Source organism: Solanum pennellii, chromosome 10 (genome assembly GCF_001406875.1).
Source record: "Solanum pennellii chromosome 10, SPENNV200".
NCBI classification, from domain to species: domain Eukaryota; kingdom Viridiplantae; phylum Streptophyta; class Magnoliopsida; order Solanales; family Solanaceae; genus Solanum; species Solanum pennellii.
This window is the reverse complement of record NC_028646.1, coordinates 10,030,793-10,037,383: the sequence shown is the minus strand read 5'-3', so window position 1 is coordinate 10,037,383 and position 6,591 is coordinate 10,030,793.

The window sequence follows — 6,591 nt, the reverse complement described above, 5'->3', positions numbered from 1 at the left end:
AATGAGGAAGAAGGTGAAAAAAATAAAATAAAAACAATTTAACAAATGTTTTCACTCGTCCCAGATTAGTTTATTACACTCTCTATGGCATGTCAGCAAAAAGTGTCAAAATGACATAGAGGGATATCACATAAGGTGTCTGAAATGAATAAAGCTTAGTTGAAGTGTAAATAAAAAATTGGTATCTACTTAAAGGGGCGAGGGATGGGTTCACCCTATTACGTAACATAAGATACTTGGAATAGAAGATGTTAGAGATCCTAAATATTCCTCCTCATCCTAAACATCAACATAAGGATTTGAGATCATGTGGTCCCCTTATATGATCATATATCCAACTAGAATTTTTTCATTTGATATTTCATATTCATGTCTTATGTTCAGGTATATTAGAGTCCTTATTTATATGAGTTATAATTGTGCATATTCTATCTATTACACTGTCAATAAAGGGGTATAATTTGTCATATTATTATTTTATGAACCATATGTATTGAGACTTCATGCTAGACTCGTCTATACATGCTTTAGGTTAGTCAATGGATTTTAGACAAGTCCTTTTTATAATGGGAACCCTCGCAAATCTTGAAATGAAATTCCAAGGTGAACCAAACTATCAACTTCAACCATCAGTCGAGGATGAATGATCATAAGGGGGAGGATGTAATGATGTATTCTACGTATACCTATTCTATTTATACGACAGTTATATATTTCCTTGTAGTATGGTTATCAACTCGTTTTCCTATGCGACTAATGACAATAGAATATGTTTAAAGTGAACTGCCCATAGATTTTGATGTTAGACGATTAAGTTGATGTCGATTGAAGTATTTAAACTTGAAATCATAAAGTGATATTTTAATTTAGATTTGAAATTTACATAATGTCTATAAGTTTTGAGTTAAGTTTAAATTATTATGGTCTATAAATGCAATAAAATATTGAGGTGCTTACCTGAATTCACTAAGCTAGTAGGTGACAAGTAGGTGCATCACCTACTTTGCCTTATTGACCGACCACCCAAAGGATCAAGTATGTGCATCCCCTAATAAGACTCATTTGACCATTTTATTGAGTAAAGTACACCACCTATATCTGGTCTCAGTTGATAAAAATAAGGGAAAAATGAACATCGAAGGCCCAACCTTTTAAAGCCCAGAAGAAATAATTTGAATGCAAAGTAGGTGCATCGCCTATGAGGATGGTCGATGCAAAATTTTATTAGTTAAATTCAATAATGTATAAATTTATTTCAACTTGATGAAGTTCAATAATGTCATAAGTCGTATTTCACTAATATTACTGTACAACCAATATTTATTTTGTATTTTTCTTGTCATTTAACCAGATGTTTTGGAAAAAAAAACTCAGAAAATTTTGAAATAATATATTTTGAAGTCAGATGATCTTGCTAACTTGATAATACATTTTTGACATATTTTATTTAAATACAAATATCTACCCAAATATAAATTCATTAATGAAAATTTTTATGTTGTAAAATTAACTATGAAATAAATAATAAAAATTAAACTAATAGAAACTTAAATTGGCGTTATAAGTAGTCATATGAACCTTTCTTAGTCTTAAAATGAAATATGAGAAATCGTAAATAAAAAAAACAAAAGGGCAATGTTTATCTAGTAATAACTATATTGAACGAAACTTAATGAGTGTCTAGATCACATATGTAGCATTGATAAATAAAGTCATTCTTTTGTCTCGAGCAAAAAAAAACGTGACACTTCTTTAAATTTTAGAAAAGATATTTAGAAACATATATCTACATCACAAGAGAAATTTTTAACTAGAAAACAAATTTAGGCTACGTTATGTTAACTTCACATATTGGAGCATTACACTCAATTTTATATATTAAACAAAAAAAGTTCTATTACATCATTAATATTACTTTACTCAAGTACTCGAGGTTTTGGAATATAGACTCTTTTGGATAAAACGACTTACTTCATCACAAAAGTGGTATCTCATATTCTGAAAAATTTCGGACTCACTCGATGACAATAAGTCACACAAAAATATTATAATGCAAGAAGAAGAAGAGTAGAAGATCAAAAAAATTGTGTTTGAAAAATGAGAGGAAACCCTTCTATATATACTCAACAAAGGGTATGAACAGCCTTTTTTTGTGTTTTATCTAAAAATTCATGACCTTTTCAAAAAGTTGCAACTTATTGAGAAGGTCGTAACTCGTCAAAGAAGTCACAACTCTTTGAAAAAGTCACAACTCATCGAAAAATCAAAACCCTTCAGAAAGAGTGACAACTTGTCGAAAAAGTCATAATCTGTATAAGGGATATTATAGAAATTTAATATCCAAGACCTAGATGTCACTAGTACAAAGATTTTTAACAAAGAGTACAATTCCCAAAAGTTTACCCAATATACAATGTCTTGTGTCACAATCAAGTCACATTAGACCATACGGATTTTTAAAAGCTGGCTTTGAAATGACACACTCTTTAACCTTCAACTGATGATATTATAAATAAGATTAATCATAAGGAAGCTAGTGGCACCTTGAAGCTAGTTCAACATGTTGTCAATTATGGAATGATATACTTATTCTTAATTGTGACTTTGTTCAACTGAAGGTAGTCGATACATATTTTATGGGAATCATATTTGTTACACATGAAAGGATTATGGAACCCATGGAAAAGTCTAGATATGATGAATCTGTTATTTTGAAGGTGTTTCATTTTTTTATGCCAAACTGTAGAAACTTTTATTCAACAAAATAGCAAATGTACACCACTAGTTTGTTTTGGAGTCCAAAACTATTGCTCAAGAGATTACCTATATACCTATACAAAATAATTATAAATTATTCTAGACACAGATAAGCATTTAATTGATCAAGAATTGGTTGCCACTTCTGTAGGAAATGTCCTCTAATATGGAATTGAAGGAAAATTGCATTCAATCTCTTGGCAGAAGGTTCATTGTTTTGATAATCGCCTTAAATACATTTAACTGCAAATTTCATAGAAACTTGTAAAATATGACCAATCATAATAATCTTGCGACTTGTCCACTTCTATGCGCTCCATTATATATCCATTGTAGTTCATCTTCCCTGCTTCCTATTTCTCTACGAATTTTCATCTATGTCGAGAGTGAAACCCATACCCTTGTACAATGTATTACACATTACATAACTAGTGAAACAATTCTACTTTATTTTTTTAATCTTTGAACTGTTGAATGTCTTTGATAGACGTTCAGCCATAATATAAGTTGATGTCTTGGCAACATACCTTTTGAAAGTGTGAGGAACTTTTAACGAAGTTTTTGGAATCGTGGTTGAAACAACATGTACATTTAGTTTATACGTAGGGCCCCTTGTTGTGAACACTTTTGTAGAGCATCAACCATATTCGTATTCGTTAACCATTTTAAATCCTCAAGGATATTTCTAAGAAGCCAACATTCTTGTTTAGAAAGTGTTGCCTTATCCAGAGATCTGTCCTTGATGTAGAAGTTGTTAATCCGATGAACCAATAAGCTTTCTTTCTTTGCATCCACAACCCACAAGAGTTTACATATCGCTTCCTTATTTCATAGGTTGTAGTTTAACAAACCCAGGACACCAAAATATTTTTTGCCTACATATGGTTTACTAATCCATCAAATCTCTTTTAGTAATCCCTTTCCATAAGAAAGTATGACAAATACTTGTGAGAAATTAGACCACTTTCTTCGGTAAGAGGAACACTTTAGCATAATTCGTCTACATCTCGAATATCGCACTTTTCATCAGTTGAATTCGACCACCATAATATAAAACTTTGTTGTCCAAAATTTAATCATTGTGGTCTTCTCTCCACTAGTTGCATGCATTGCAACATAGTGATATTCCTCGAGGACAAGGGAACTGTAAAACTTAAAAAATCCAAGATGTGCTCTAGAGCCTAACATAAGTTTCATAAGGTATAAACATTGTTTTAAGGTCTATTTTTATGAATATAAGTCATTTATGAAGTCTAGAAACCAAATGTTCAAGAACGTTTAGGACGTCCGAAAACTAGTTTAAGGAGGTACTAGAGTGCCTTAGCTTATTTGACTAGATTTTAGTAGTCAGAAATAGATAAAAATTGTAGTAAGGCTTTCTAACATATGTTTAAGTTGATTCATGGTCGAAATTTTTTGGTACGACTCCTCAGGACCAACAAAGTGACCTTGAGGAGGACCCTTACAAGTGGAGTCAAACACTACCTGAGCAGTGTGCACCCATGAGAGGGCATTACTAGGCGTGTGTGGATCGATGGGGCAACGATGCCATCCGTCGACCAACACTTAGCCAAGTAGTTGTTGGGACTTGTGTTCACAGTTTCTGACCAAGAATAAGGATGTCCAACACGGAAGAGGGGCAGGTCCGTCGATTTACCCATGATCCATCGATCGTGGTGTCGTATATGACATTGTAAATTGTTGCACGTTTTCACTTTGGTTATTTAATTAGTTGGATTGGTTAATAGTTTAATTAGGGGTTAGATAAGTTTAATTATCTTGATTGACAACCTATATAAAGCCCTAACCTAATGAAGCCTAACACAAAACTCTCACAACTCACAAAACAAATTCTCTTCTTTCTCTTTTCTTTCTCTCTCTATAGGAAGACACCATTGAAGACCAAGATAGGGGAGGGTTTTCGGGGATGTAAAGCGAATTTTAAACCATCAATTCTTCATCAAACATTAATTTATGGTATCTAGTTCACCTTTGAGACCTGTTTCCTCAAAGGGTTCCTTCAAAGTATTTTTAAAAGTTGAGATTTCATGTTGGGTCTTTCCCAATCTAGAAATTAATGTTATGAGTGGATTGTTTTATGTTTTCCTTAGGATAATGTGAATATATTAAGAATTATTCTAAACTAATTATGATACATCTTGATGGTTTGGTATAGTTTGTAGAAGATTACCCTTAACCCTTAACCGTAGGTTTTTGATCTTGATATGAATTAGGTTGTTTTGGTTCAATTGACTTTGTTATTGGTTGAATTACTACTATATGATTTTGTTACTCTATTAATTTATGAATTACGGTGATTTGTAGCCTTTTATGCTAGTTCTTGAGAAGATGATCTAGGTTGTGAAGTATGTTGCTAATTGACCTAAGTATCTTGTCTTAAGCATTCATCTACTATTGAATAGTGAATTAGTGATTCTTCTAGCCTTTTTATTATGTTTGTTATTGATTTACAATGATGTATACCCAAATTGGCTTGAATTGATGGTTATGGTAAGACTTTGATGATGAATTATGATGAGACTTGATTAGTCTTATGATCACTATCTTTTACTTCAAATTATGGTTAATTGTGATTAAGTCATGATGTTGTATTAGATTATTCCTTGTATTAGGATTGACAGGATGGTATGATGTTGAATTGAAATGTCTTAACTATGGTTTTTGAGGTGTTAGCTTAAGATGTAAATGTTATAAGGATGGTGAAAGATTTACCAATGTGCCTTATTATGATAAGAGAATGTTAATGTGCTAACCTCACGTATATGAATTGTAATGAAAGTATCATACTCGTGCAATTCTTACTGAGGTATGATGATGATTATGATGTTTATACAAGGGTTAGACCTTATGACCTACAATAAGCTTTGGTGATTAATAAAGGACATTAGACATTTTGAAAAGGAACTTAGTTTAGCACCAAGTGAACTTCACATCGGGAGGTGTTGACTTCCCATATAGGAAGATTCACCCTTTAGTTCTACATCTGGTGTTGACTCCCCTATGAGGGATACTCATCCATTTGTATTCCCATGAGAGTAGGTTCAAAAGAAATGACTCCAAGGTCGTCCATTTTAATTTAGTTAATTATGATCTTGTAGGGACGTAATGTTCTACTTTACTTAGGAGTTTTGTTATTTGACGTTTTCTAGTCACTTTTGTTAATAACGTCTGATGTTGTTCTTTATAACTTCTTGATATATAAAAAAATACATTACATCTAACAAACTATTTTCACGGAGATTTTCTTACTCTTCTTTTTTATAATTAAAATCTATATGTGACTCATAAATTGTTTATAACAAAATATGGCATACAATAATAAAAAAGAGATTGATGGAGGCTCATAAGAATAGAGTACAACGTCGTCCATTTGAATTTAGTTATTTATGATCTTATATGGACGTGGTGTTCAACTTTACTTGGGATTGTTATTGCTCCACGTTTTTTTTGTCTTTTTAGGAACCTCTGACATTGATCTTTATAACTTCTTTGAATTTATAATTTTTTATTGCATCTGACCAACTATTTACAAGGAGATATTCTTACACTTCTTATGCATACTTAAAATCTATCTATGACTCGTAATTTTTGTATAACAAAAACTAAAATTAAAAAAACTAGCACTTCAAGATTTCAGAGGAATGTTGCCATAAGATAAAATGTTCTTGACAATGTTATGTATGTATTCAAAATATGAATATTACCAAATGATCATGTGTAAACATAACAAAAAAGTTCAATCTCGTGCGAAGCGCAGGTAATTTTATCTATTCTATTTATACACAAGAGGAACTGGTTCTGAAAGTTTGCAAC